This window comes from Otolemur garnettii, unplaced genomic scaffold (genome assembly GCF_000181295.1).
Source record: "Otolemur garnettii isolate 467f Iridium unplaced genomic scaffold, OtoGar3 scaffold00003, whole genome shotgun sequence".
Lineage (NCBI taxonomy): Eukaryota > Metazoa > Chordata > Mammalia > Primates > Galagidae > Otolemur > Otolemur garnettii.
The window spans coordinates 34,232,230-34,244,472 of record NW_003852398.1 but is presented as its reverse complement, the minus strand read 5'-3'; positions in this window follow the sequence as shown (position 1 = coordinate 34,244,472).

The following is a 12,243-nucleotide window of genomic DNA, read 5'->3' as shown; positions in this document are numbered from 1 at the left end:
AAAAAGAAAAAGAAAGAATCACCCCAGGAAGGGGCTTGGAGGTGTCAGAGCCTAAGATGATTGAGTTTGCAAGAGACAGTTGAGGGGCTGCCTTCATGAGAGGCTGGTCAGGCCCAAGATTTGGAGCCCATTACTGGGGGCCTCTAGTTCTGGAAGGAGTCCATTCTTAGGGGTTGGGGAATCATGGGGTCAGATGAGCTGACGCCCATGTGTTGACCCCATTGCCTTCGTTGAATTCCAGCTGTCCCAAGCTCTGCCTTCAGGATCTGCAGCTGTGGAGTGAGTGAGCTGGAGAGCAGCAGCTTGGGATGGTAGCAAGTATGCAAGCTGTTGTAGCAAAGATCTGGGTTCAAGTTCTGCCTCTCATACGTATCAACCTAGTAGATTTGGGCTGGTTCCTAACCTTGCTGGGCCTCAGTTAAGAAAAGATAATGAGCCCTAACGGTAGGGTTGTTGGGCAGATTAAAAACAAGGCATTCAAAGCACCTGGCACACACTAGCTGTTCTCAAACGGTAGAGGTGATTACTAAAATTGGCCATCCTTGCCAGCTGTGTCTGATTCAGTGCCAGCCCCAGCCCCTGTGGCCTAGAGAGGCATTTACTGTTCTGGGGATGGCAGAGAAAGGAATGGGGGTGCCACCAGGTGGGTTGTGTGGCAGGCAGAGACTTTGAGCAGGTAATGGCTGTCAGAGACCAGCAAATCACAGGTGTCTCGGGAACAACAGGAGTTACGCTCAGACTCCAAAGAACAAACACACAGCACAAGACGTTTTGCTAAAGCAAAGCTGTTTTGATCGTTCCCGGATGTGACATGTATCGCATGAGGAAAGAGAGCCTCTTGCACAGAGGCTGCCTAATTGACAGCCTGCGGCTCCACACAGAGTGGCACTTGGGGGGGTGCAACTCTGTCCCCCATCATACTGCCTACTTTTCCTGTTGCCCCAGGTCAGCCTTCATCAGCCCAGGTGCTCTGCCTGTGGGTGCAGGAGGCTCGTTACACTCAGTGCCTCTGCCTCTCCAGCCCATCCTGCATGGCTGCTGGAGCCCAGGCCGTGTGCCAGGCTAACTGGACTTCTAGACTGCCAAATGCACGGGCTCTCTCTGGCCTCCAGGCCTTTGTATAGGCTGTTATCTCTGTCTTGGATCCCTCTCCTCCCCCACCCCACTCATCCACTGGCCAGTAATGGCAAATGCCTATTTAATAAAAAAAATGATAGCTGCTTACATTTATTGAGCACTTATTCTGGGCTAAGTGCTTCCCAAATTTTCTCTTACTTAATCCTTACAACAACATACAAGATAAAAGTAACCATAGTTAACCTGTTGTAGATGCCTACCTTTGGCCAGGCACTGTCCAAAGCACTTTGTACGGATAAATAAGCTTACAACCCTATGAGTAAGTTACCATTATTATCTTTGTGTTACACATGAGGAAACTGAAGCACAAAGAGATCAAGTAACTTGTCCAAGGTCACCAGCTTGAAGTAGCAGAGTCAAGGTTCCAGCTCAGGCTGCCTGACTTTAGAACTGGAGTTCATAACTCCTGCACCATCTGCCTGCTGTGTACCCGATAGGATTCAGTGCAGGGACCACCTCCCCACTGAGGCCTTCTGTTTTCCTTGACTGGGTCAGGAGCTTCCAGCCACCACCATGACATTTTTGTTCTTGTCCCCGTGATCCAGAAACTCCCACCAGCAGAGACTGTCTGTCTGGCTCAGCACTGTACCCTCAGAGCCCAGCACAGTGTCTGGCTTCACATACGTTAAAAACCTGCCTGAATCCTGCTAGGGAGTGTTCCTGTTCTTTTCAATCATAAGGACTGTAAAATCCTACTATATAAATTAACTGGAGTCAAAAAGATTCAATCTCACAAAACCTGGGTTCTCATTTTTGTATGGCTACTGAGAAAGACTATGTTTTCACCCATCCAAAAAATATACACCTTTACCAGTAAAGATGATAAGACTTATGCTCTACACCACTGACTCTGTCCTGATCTGAGGAAGTTCTAAATAATCAAAGGACAGGTGTCACCATACCTACTTTCTGCCCAACGTTGGCCACATACTCTGAAGGTCAAAAAGAGGCTGACAGAGGAGCTGAGAGACTGAGGGGCCCGGAGAGGGTGAGGGGCTCTGGTCTCATTCCACACATAGTTTCTGTTCTTAAGCCTGCATAACACCCTTGCTGGAGCAAACTCTCTTGCACTGGGTGTTGATTTTCCCACTGCTGAGGGTAACTACTGTTGGCTAATACCATTTTCCGATGATGCAGAGATAACAAGCTCTGCTCTGCCTTGGGAGGGGCTGACAAAGGAATGGAAGAGAGGAACAGCTCACAAAAGAGTGAGATTCCTGAGAGTGGGCAGGTCTGGGCAGGCTCCTTGGTGAAGGTGGCATTTGTCTGGCCTTTGGCCCCTGCTGGCCTTTCCCCTGTGGTTATAAAGAACACAGAAATGCCATACTAGCCTCAGCCTAGATTTGCCCTTTGAGCCGGATGATAATTTGGGGAGAGGTTATGACAACCTCCAGGAGACAGGAAGCGAGTCCTTATCACTGCACCACTACCACCCAGGTGTGCAGCCTGCCCAGCCCGAGCTGGGAGGTGTGGGAGCCTTACTTTCCTCACCAATAAAATGTAGATAATGATAATACCTTCCTCCCAGGCCTGTGGTGAAGATCAAATGAGAGAATGCAGGGAACATAGTCTTATATGCTATAAAAGGCTCTGACAAATGCTCATTATTTCTTCCTATTCTTCTCCCGGAATTTATCAAACACTTTATGGGCCCTGGAGGTATTTTTTGTCTTCATTCTGCGTGGCTTCCTCTGGCCCACAATTCTCCTCTCCTGCTGAACTTTAGGAGAGGCAGGGCAGTGCAGTGGTCAGGGAGGGAGGGAGCAGGCTGGCCGGGGTTTGAACCCTGGTTCCACCTTTTTCTAGAGGAGTGACTCAGAGCAAGTCACACAGCCTTTCAGAGCTCCTGCAGCTTTCTCCTGTATAAAATAGGTGTAAAAATTGAACTTAACTCAGGCTGATGTGAGCACTGGGACAATTTGTGCAACGTTCTTAGTACTGTACCTACTATGTGCTTAATAAATGACTATTGTGTTGTCATTATTCTCTCTGGTAGGTGGGACTATGCCTTTTTAGAGTGGAAGGACCAATGAAAAGAGACCTCAGGCACTATATTCATAGACTTCCCTATCTCCACACTCAGGAAGCGGATAGACCAGGAAGCGGGTAGACCAGGAAGCAGATTGGGTGCTCTTTCATTCAGCAAGCAGTTTTGAAGTGCTCTGTGCCAGGTACTCCTAGGCAACAGGATGACTCAATTACAGTCCCCATTATGGGGAGCCACACTGTGGGAAGGAAGGTATTTACTCATTCACTCGTTCATTCATTCATCCCCTTGGTCAATTATCACCCATTTGCCAGAGTCCCGTGCAGGGTCTGTGGAGGGATCTAGGGCACAGACCCAGGGCAGAGTGGGGAGCCAGAGTAGTGGAGGTCTGGCTGGAGTCCCTTGAGGCCACTGCCTCTTCCTGACATGTCTTCCCACTTCCTGTCACTTGACCTCAGTCTCCCTATCTGAACGTCAAAGGGTTGCTTGAGCTGGTCCCTAAGCTCCTGGCCCACAACAACATTCCAGATTTCTCAGCCAGGATGGACAAATGCCGAGTGACACCCCCGTCGCTGCTCCCAGCCCACACACTCACTCGGGGCACAGGCATCGATCGGCTTGGAGCTCATTAGCGGCCGTGCAGCCGTTGCTGCATGTCACAGGCTCTTAAAGTCTCCATTACCAAGGCCCCTCACTTCTCTGTATTTTTAGCCTGCATCTGGAGGAGACGGCTGGCATCTCCTGCAGTTATACATGTCAGGTTCAGTGGTTTCGACAACTTCTCAGGCCTCTGGGCACCTGGAGGTGAGGGGCCCCAGTTCTCCTCCTGGAAAAGAAGCTGGTGGGAAGTGTGAGGACCAGGGGTGGGACCAGGCTCCCCCACTCTCCTCTAAGCCCCCAGTCCATTCTTCTGGGATACCATATCCCAGGTATGACAGAGTAGAGGGGCACCCACATTTTTCAGGCTTCTCTGGAATGTAGGAGGACACACAGCTCTTTAGATGACACTGGAGTGAGGGCAGGTAATGCCAACTTGGGAACAAAAACCCAGGCCAGTTGGACATCCCTAAGGATCAGCCACCATCTCTGGTGGCAGACAGGTAGAGCCATGCACACAGAAAACACTCAGGAGTGTGTTGTCATCCAGCACGTTCAGAGAAGGTTTCTGTGTGCCTGCAGGAGACAAAGTGAGCCACCCCAAGCAAGCCACACTGCCTGCCAGGCTGGAGGAAGCCTGGGTCCTTTCAGCATTGGGTAAGCACTACAGTTCACTAAGCCTGGAATGCTGGAGAAAAGGTATGTTCACAGCCCACCGACTCTGAGATTAGTGTTCCCTGATGACAGGAAAGAAGAGGCAGGCCACAGCTTGCCTGGGCATGGTAGGAGGTGCAACGTGGAGGTGAGTGGGGAGGAATCTCACAGTGTGGGGGAGGGGCAGTCCCCAGGCCTGAGATGGGAATGGGGCTGCACCCATGTCAGGAGCAACAGAGCCTGGACTTCCAGAAAGAACAAAAGCCTCCATCCATCAAGGACGCAGTTCACATTTCTCCCACCCCCAACAGCTGTATATCCTAAGACTTGCTAATAAAGGGCTGCGCCCCAGCCCCATATACTGGAGGTGGCGGGTTCAGGCCCAGCCCCGGCCAAAAATTGCAAAAAAAAAAAAAAAGGAAAAAAAGACTTGCTAAGAAACTAAGATAATAGTAATGAGTAGTTATTACTCCCGCTCTGAACCCAACAGTCCACTAAATGCTCTTCTTACATTTCCTGATCTTCTTACTGATTCTTCACATTAAGGCAGGATCTACTGCCTTAAATGATTATTCTCATTTTATAGAGGTGGAAAGTGAAGCTCAGAGAGCCAAAGCAACTCACCCAAGTTCACACAGCTGAAAACTGCCAAACAAATGCAGAATTTCCATCCAGAGCCCAAGCTCGCCCTAACCCATGCATGCAGCTTCCAGATGCCAAGGAAGGAATGAGGTAAGTTCTCACTCGACAGTGACATTTTACTGATGACACAGTGGGAAGAACATCATTGTGAAGTGTCAGAAGGTTCTGGCTCTGAGCCAGACATGGTTCTGACAAATTCCCATTTCCTCTGGGCCTCAATGAGGGACTAGATTGAGATGGGGATGGATCAGTGCCACATTACACATCTGTTCTGAGCTCCCATCTGACTCTGACAAGATGTTGAATAATAGTAATAGCAAACATTCCTGGAACATTTACATTGTGCCAGGCATATTATAGGTGTTGTTTTATTTAATCTTCATACCTCCCCTGTGAGGTATTATCCTTAAGCAAATGAGGGAATGAAGCTCAGAAAGGCTGAACAACCTGCCTAAAGTCACACAGCTGATAAGAAGGTTAGGATAGAATTTGAAATGTGTTCTTTTCTCTCTTAACCACTTCTTCCTTCACCACTCTCCTTCTGGGGCCTCAGTCCTGGGATGCCTAAATGTTTTGAAGAGGGGTGCCAGGTGCCCCGAGGCACAACTGGAGGGAGGTGGGGAGTGGGGCCTATGGGAACTATGAGACACGCTCTGTGTTTTCTGCTGTCTAGGTGAGAGCAGCAGCTTCCTCACACTCGGGCTCAGGGAACTGGCTTTCTTTATACCACCCATTCCACCACATCTATTATTGACACCCCATTTACCTCTGGGTATGCTCTGAGAGCTTCCCAGACACAGAATACCTTCTGAAGAAGGAGAAGCAAGAGAGCGTGAAACACCTCTGCCCCACGCCAGGGCCCTGGAGCAGCAATGGTGAGAAAAACCAGGCATGAGGACAAGGGCATTTCTAAGCTTTGCTACCATCAATGAACTCACCAAATGTTTACTGTCTGCCTGTGTGGTGTCAGGTACCATTCCTAGGCAGAACTGCCATATACAGTTCTGTGCTGCACAACCCTCTGGAGGTGCCATTTGTACTGTAGACTCGTGTGCCTGACACAGCTGGGTATTGGGAATGTTGCGGTGAGCAAGACCAACCTGGCCTCTTTTTTCAAAGAAGATCCAGTCCCTCAGGGGAGACAGTCAAGTGAAGCAGGAATAGCCTCCCAGTGTGGCCAATGCGGTGATGGGGGAGAAGCAGAAGAGGCCCAAGACTACATTTAATAAATGAAAGAAGGCTTTCTACAAGTGACTTCTAGCCCAGGGCCTGAAGGATAAATAGGAACAGCCTACTTACGGGGGAAAGAGTGTTCTGGGCAGAAGGAAAAGCAAGAGCAATAATTAAAACACAGGATTCTATAGACTATATTAATAATACTGAACAAAGAGCTTTGGCAGCCTTTATTCATTCCATCCATCATTTACTCATTAAGGAGATGGAGAATTGTTATGCCTGCCTGGGAATTGAAAAAATTTCATCCAGGAAGTGACCCTTGAACTGGGCCTTGAAGGATGAGTAAGAGTTTTCTGGGGAGAGAAGCACCTGAGGAGAAAAAAGTACATGAGCAAAGGCATGTGGTTGAAGGTTTTGTAGCATTATTGCCCGTACGAAGCGAAGGTTTAGATATCTTCCCCCGGCTACCCTTGGTAACTCTTTGCCTCTAACCTTGATATTTATTATTCATTGTTAACATGACCTCATCTGTTAATAAGGGTTCAGATAGGAATGTCGGATGGATGCACGCGTGAGTTCAGGAGTCAATGGATGGGTGGAAAGATTAATGCATGTGTGAATGAATGAATACATGAAAGAACTAATAATAACAGCAGACATTTTGTACAATGCTTTCCATGTGCCGGGCATTGTTCTAAGTGCTTTACGTTTATTAAATCATTAAATCCTCACACAACCCTAGGAGGTAGATTTTGTTATTATATGCATTTTACAAATGAGAGAAGTAAGGCGTGCAAGGTTAAGTAATATAAACAATGCTATGTAGCTAGGAGGTAGGGGAGCTAGGGTTTGAACTGAGGCAGTCTGGCTTCAAAGGATACTCGAAGCAAATAAACTCTATTAGTTAGGCAGTTCCTCATTCATCCAGATATCTACTTTCTCACAGTAGTGGTTTCTTGGCTTAAGCCTCCTCTAGAAACGCAGTTTCCTTGGAGCAGAACTGGGTCCAAGTGGCCAGAGTCACTGCCCTGGCTGGCTGGGACAGGAGGTACCTGCACCCCACACTGAGACGCAAAGTGCTGAGAATGCCCTGCTCCTCCCTGGGGGGTGCTGGGCGAGGAAGCGGGGCCTCTGGCCCTCACAATGGATTGTTCCCAGCTCTAGAACAGGAAGCTTGAAGTTTGCCTTTCAGATTGATTGGATTAGCATTGCGGAAGAGTCCACCTTCCTGTGAAGTGTATTAACAATTTCCTCCAGCTGGTCTCTCACCCAGGGCAGGCTCATCGTGAAGTGCCTCAGATTTCCTAGGAATCCTCTGAGACATTTTGACATTCTGATCGTCACTGCCAACGTGGGCTGCGAAGGAATTAATTGACATGGATGAAACCCTCAATTTCCAAGGGCTGTGTAATAAAATAAAGGTTATTGTATTATTACAGATTCCACCACTAATGAAAAAGGGCTAAAGACCATAATCACAATATGGCATGCTTAGCGTGTAGGGACTTAGTTTGATTTCCACAGGCAACCATCCTGAACTTTAGGGAATAATGATAATAATAGGGATTATTTATTGAGCATTTATGATATGCTAGGCACTTTACCAAATGGTCTGTATGTATTGTGTATTCCCAAAACAACACTATGAAAAAGGTCTATTTTCATCTCCATTTTACAGATGAAGAAACTGACTCATGGAGAGGTGAAGCGAACATGGCTGCTGAGTTGTGGGTAAAACATATTCCATTTTCTTGGAGGCGAGGGAGTATTTAAGTACCTGAGCAGGCAAGGTTAAGATACTGGCTAAGTATAGGGCATTTTGTGTGGTAGAGTATTAGGAGTGTTTGGATATACTTTCTAGACTCTAGAGAACACCATTTCCTTTTCTCTCAGACCACTGGAATCCCATACATCTATCTAGCCATCCGTCCATAGCAAAGAGATCCATCCATTCATCGTCCACCCTCACATCCATACATTAATCAGTCTATCAAGCCACTCATCCATTTAGCCACCATCCACCCATCCATTCAAGCATTCATTCATTTAGTCATATCTTCAGGCATTTGCTTATTTATTCAACTCAAGGGCTGAACTCTGACTAATGCTCCCTAGCTCTTGTCACAGAACTAGGTGCCCTTTTCTCATAGGAGTGTCTACTGTGACTAATGCAGCAAACAAGAGAGAAGCAGAGCAGGACAGGGTGCTGAGAGATATACAGCACCAGCTCTATAATTTGTAAAGTCCGTCCGACTTTCTCCTCCTCAGTCTCTCTATATGTAAAATGGGAATAATACTTACAGGCTGTTGTGAATTTAAAGCAAGTAAATAAGGCCAGGCACGGTGGCTCATGCCTATAATCCTAGCATGCTGAGAGGCCAGGGCAAGTGGATTGCTTGAGCTCACAAGTTCAAGGCCAGCCTGAGCAAAAGTGAGACCCTGTCTCTACTAAAAATAAAAAAACTGAGGCAAGAGGATCACTTGAGCCCAAGAATTGGAGGTTGCTGTGAGCTATGATGCCACAGCACTCTACCCAGGGTGACAGCTTAAGACACTGTCTCAAAAAAATAAATAAACCAAATAAAGCAAGCAAATATATGACATTCTTTGGAACTATATAAGTGCTGCATAAACGTATGTCCCCAACATCATCATCACTTAGTGCAGCATGTACTCAAACCCAAAATATCATTAAGTTTGAGAAGTCAGAATCTGTGAAATGAACCATTTCTGATTGTTTTTACAGAAATTATGTAACATTTACAAATATGAAATTCAATAAATGAAATTACTTTAAATCATGCAATTACTCAGTTTTATAACAATCATATCTATTCCACATCCTCTTGGGGCTACAGGAAATATTCGGGAGTAGGATCTGGAAAGGTACTTGGTAGAAAGGGGTACTTGATGGAACATGAAGCCTGCCATTTGAAGCCTATGAGGTAGAGCACTCCAAAGTTACTATATATCAGAGTGATCATACAAGGTTTATGCCCTGTTGGTTATAAGGAGAGACGAGGGAATACCATACAGAAATATGTGCCTGGAAACTCAGGAAAAGATGAATAATAAGGCTACGAGATGAGCAGGAACTACGGTAAATACAGGCCTTATAGAAACTGTATCAGTCAGCTTGGGTTACATCATGCTGCAGTAACAAACAATCCCAGACATCTCAGAGACCTATGACAAATGTTTATTTTTCCCATGTCATGTCTTTCATAGGTCAGGTGCAGCTCTGTTCTATCTTTTTTTTTTTTGAGACAGAGCCTCAAGCTATCCCCCTGGGCAGAGTGCCGTGGCATTATAGCTCACAGCAACCTCCAACTCCTGGGCTCAAGCAAGCCTCCTGCCTCCGCCTCCCAAGTAGCTGGGACCACAGGCGCCCACCACAACGCCCGGCTATTTTTTGGTTGCAGCCGTCATTGTTGTTTGGCGGGTCCGGGCTGGGGATTCGAACCCGCCACCTTAGGTGTACGTGGCTGGTGCCTTAGCCGGTTGAGCTATAGGCACCGAGCCGCTCTGTTCTATCTTTCTTCACTTTGGGGCTCAGGCCAACAGAGGAACACACTGGTTCTTAATGCTGCCTCTCACAACTTATTGACCAAAGCAAATCACATGGCCAAGCCTGACATCAATGACAATTATATTCCGTTTTTATAAATGGCACCCAAGGAAGGGACAGCAAATATTTTGAACAATAATACAACTTTACACATACAATACATTGTAATTTGAACTAGAAGGTCCTTGGAACCTCAAAGTAGCTTGGGGAAGGGACCTGGTAACTTACCTTCTCCCGGTGTCTACCTCTTCTCCTCTCACCACTCCTGACTCTCCTTGTGTATATTTTCAATGTCTTGTGGCTTTTTCTGACTGAGTGGGCCTGGGTTTGAGGTCCTATTCCAGAATCTCCGGTGAGCGTTCGAGGACCATAAGTAGTGGAGGAGATATTCCTCCTAAGGAATCGCCTAGGCTCTAGGACTGTAAGTTGTGGAGGAGCTATTCCCCCAAGGAACGTTGGTATGCTATAACCAGAAAGGTGTGAAAGGAGTGCTGGGCAGACAAAAACAGCATGTGTCCACCGTACTCTGTTGATTCTTCATCCTCCATATGCTTGCCTATTTAGATGCCCTGAAGAGAAAGTCTACTTGGCCCAACTCATCTTTTTCCTTCCACAAGGCCACAGCAGAGGCTCCTGGTCTGTGGATCATCTACCACGTGCCCCCTAATGGTTCAAATAGCTAAGGCTATGAGGATGCGCCACCTATGGCTCCCCCCTTGATAGCCATAGTGGGCAGAACGGGCAGCATGATTCATGTATCTTTAGAGCCCTGCATCTCCTTGCCACAGTGGGTGACATACATGAGGCCTGGGAGAAATTCATGAAGCAGAGTAGAAAGCCTTAGTCCATTTGGCCTGCTATAACGGAATGCCATAAACGAGGTAGCTTATAAACAACAGAAATTTATTCCTTACAGTTCTGGAGGCTGGAAAGTCCAAGATGAAGGCATCAGCAGATTCATTGTCTGCTGAGGGCCTGCTTGGTGATTCATAGATTCACAGTAATCCTGCTCACTGTGTTCTCTCATGGTGGAAATGGCAAAGCAGCTCTCTGGGGGCTCTTTTATAAGGGCACTGATCCCATTCATGATCTAATCACCCCCAAAGGCCCTACCTCCTAATACCATCACACTGGTGATTGGGTTTCAACATATGAGTTTTGGAGGGAAACATTTCAACCATAGCAACTGGGTTCTGTTGCCCTGGGGAATGGACGGGGAAAAAGGTAGGAACTGGCTAAGGGTTCTGTGTCCCCACTCTCTGCCCTGGCAACTAACAGTCTGTCTCTGCCCATGATCATTTCTGCAAAATGACACAAAGATCCTAGTTGGGTCATCTTCACTGTGCCAAAGGCAAGACAAGTCCTTTAAATTTACTGCAAATGTTCATTGGGGATGGACCAGAGTGTTTGTTAACTTCAGACGCCAATAAATGTTGATAAATAATGCCATTAAAAATGTGTTATTGCTCTCACACTTTGTTATAACATCTTTCCTCTTACTTTTTCCCCATGTAACATTTACTTTAAAAGGCCCCAGCAAAGAGCCAAGCGCCAATAAAATGACACCAAATCTCCCAGAACATCTTCATTTATGAAACACTCAAAAACTCAGCACTCAGGGAAAAGTCACTGAGATGTTCCACTGTTTTGTAAACTTTGCAAAATCTGTAGTTCCTATGGTTGAGGCCTAACTGCACATTGCATTTGAAATTTTGAAGTTTCAATTGCTTAAAAATATTGTAACTGCTTCTCAAACAGGAAAATTGCATTTAGATTTCCCTCTGTGTTTAACCTCAGACTGGCAAGAGATAGTCTTCAAATTTCCTCAGCAAATGAAAATCACTTTAGGATTGAGATTGCATATGGATAGTTCCTACCACAAGAAAAAGAAAATCTTCAGGAACAAATATAGTCATACATTCTGTGCTGGGCCCATAAAGTGGAGAAATAGATGATCATTTTGTCCCATAATCCACAGCATGAAGGATTTGGGATAGAGGCAAGGAAAGACATTTTTGAATATGAGGTTCAGTCACATCTGAACTGTTACTAAGGGAAATTGCAGCATCCTGCACTCAATTTTCGCAGAGCCAGCCTCCTGTAAAATTGTGCCATTCCTTTGGCACTTTCTGTGCCAAAATTCCCTTCTTCCCCACACAGGTTCTAGTGCATTCAAACCACTTTTTCTCATCAGTCAATCATATAACTCATTCAAACTAAAGTGTGATTGTTTGCACCTTAAAGGCAGCCACTGGGAGGCTGGGGTGTGGTGGCTCACATCTGTAATCCCAGCTCTCTGGGAGTCTGAGGCGGGTGGATGGCTTGAGCTCACAAGTTCAGGACCAGCCTGAGCAAGAGCGAGACTCCATCTCTAAAAACAGCCGGGCGCTAGGGCGGGCACCTGTAGTCCCAGCTACTTGGGAGGCTGAGGCAAGGGGATTGCTTGAGCCCAAGAGTTTGAGGTTGCTGTGAGCTGCAATAC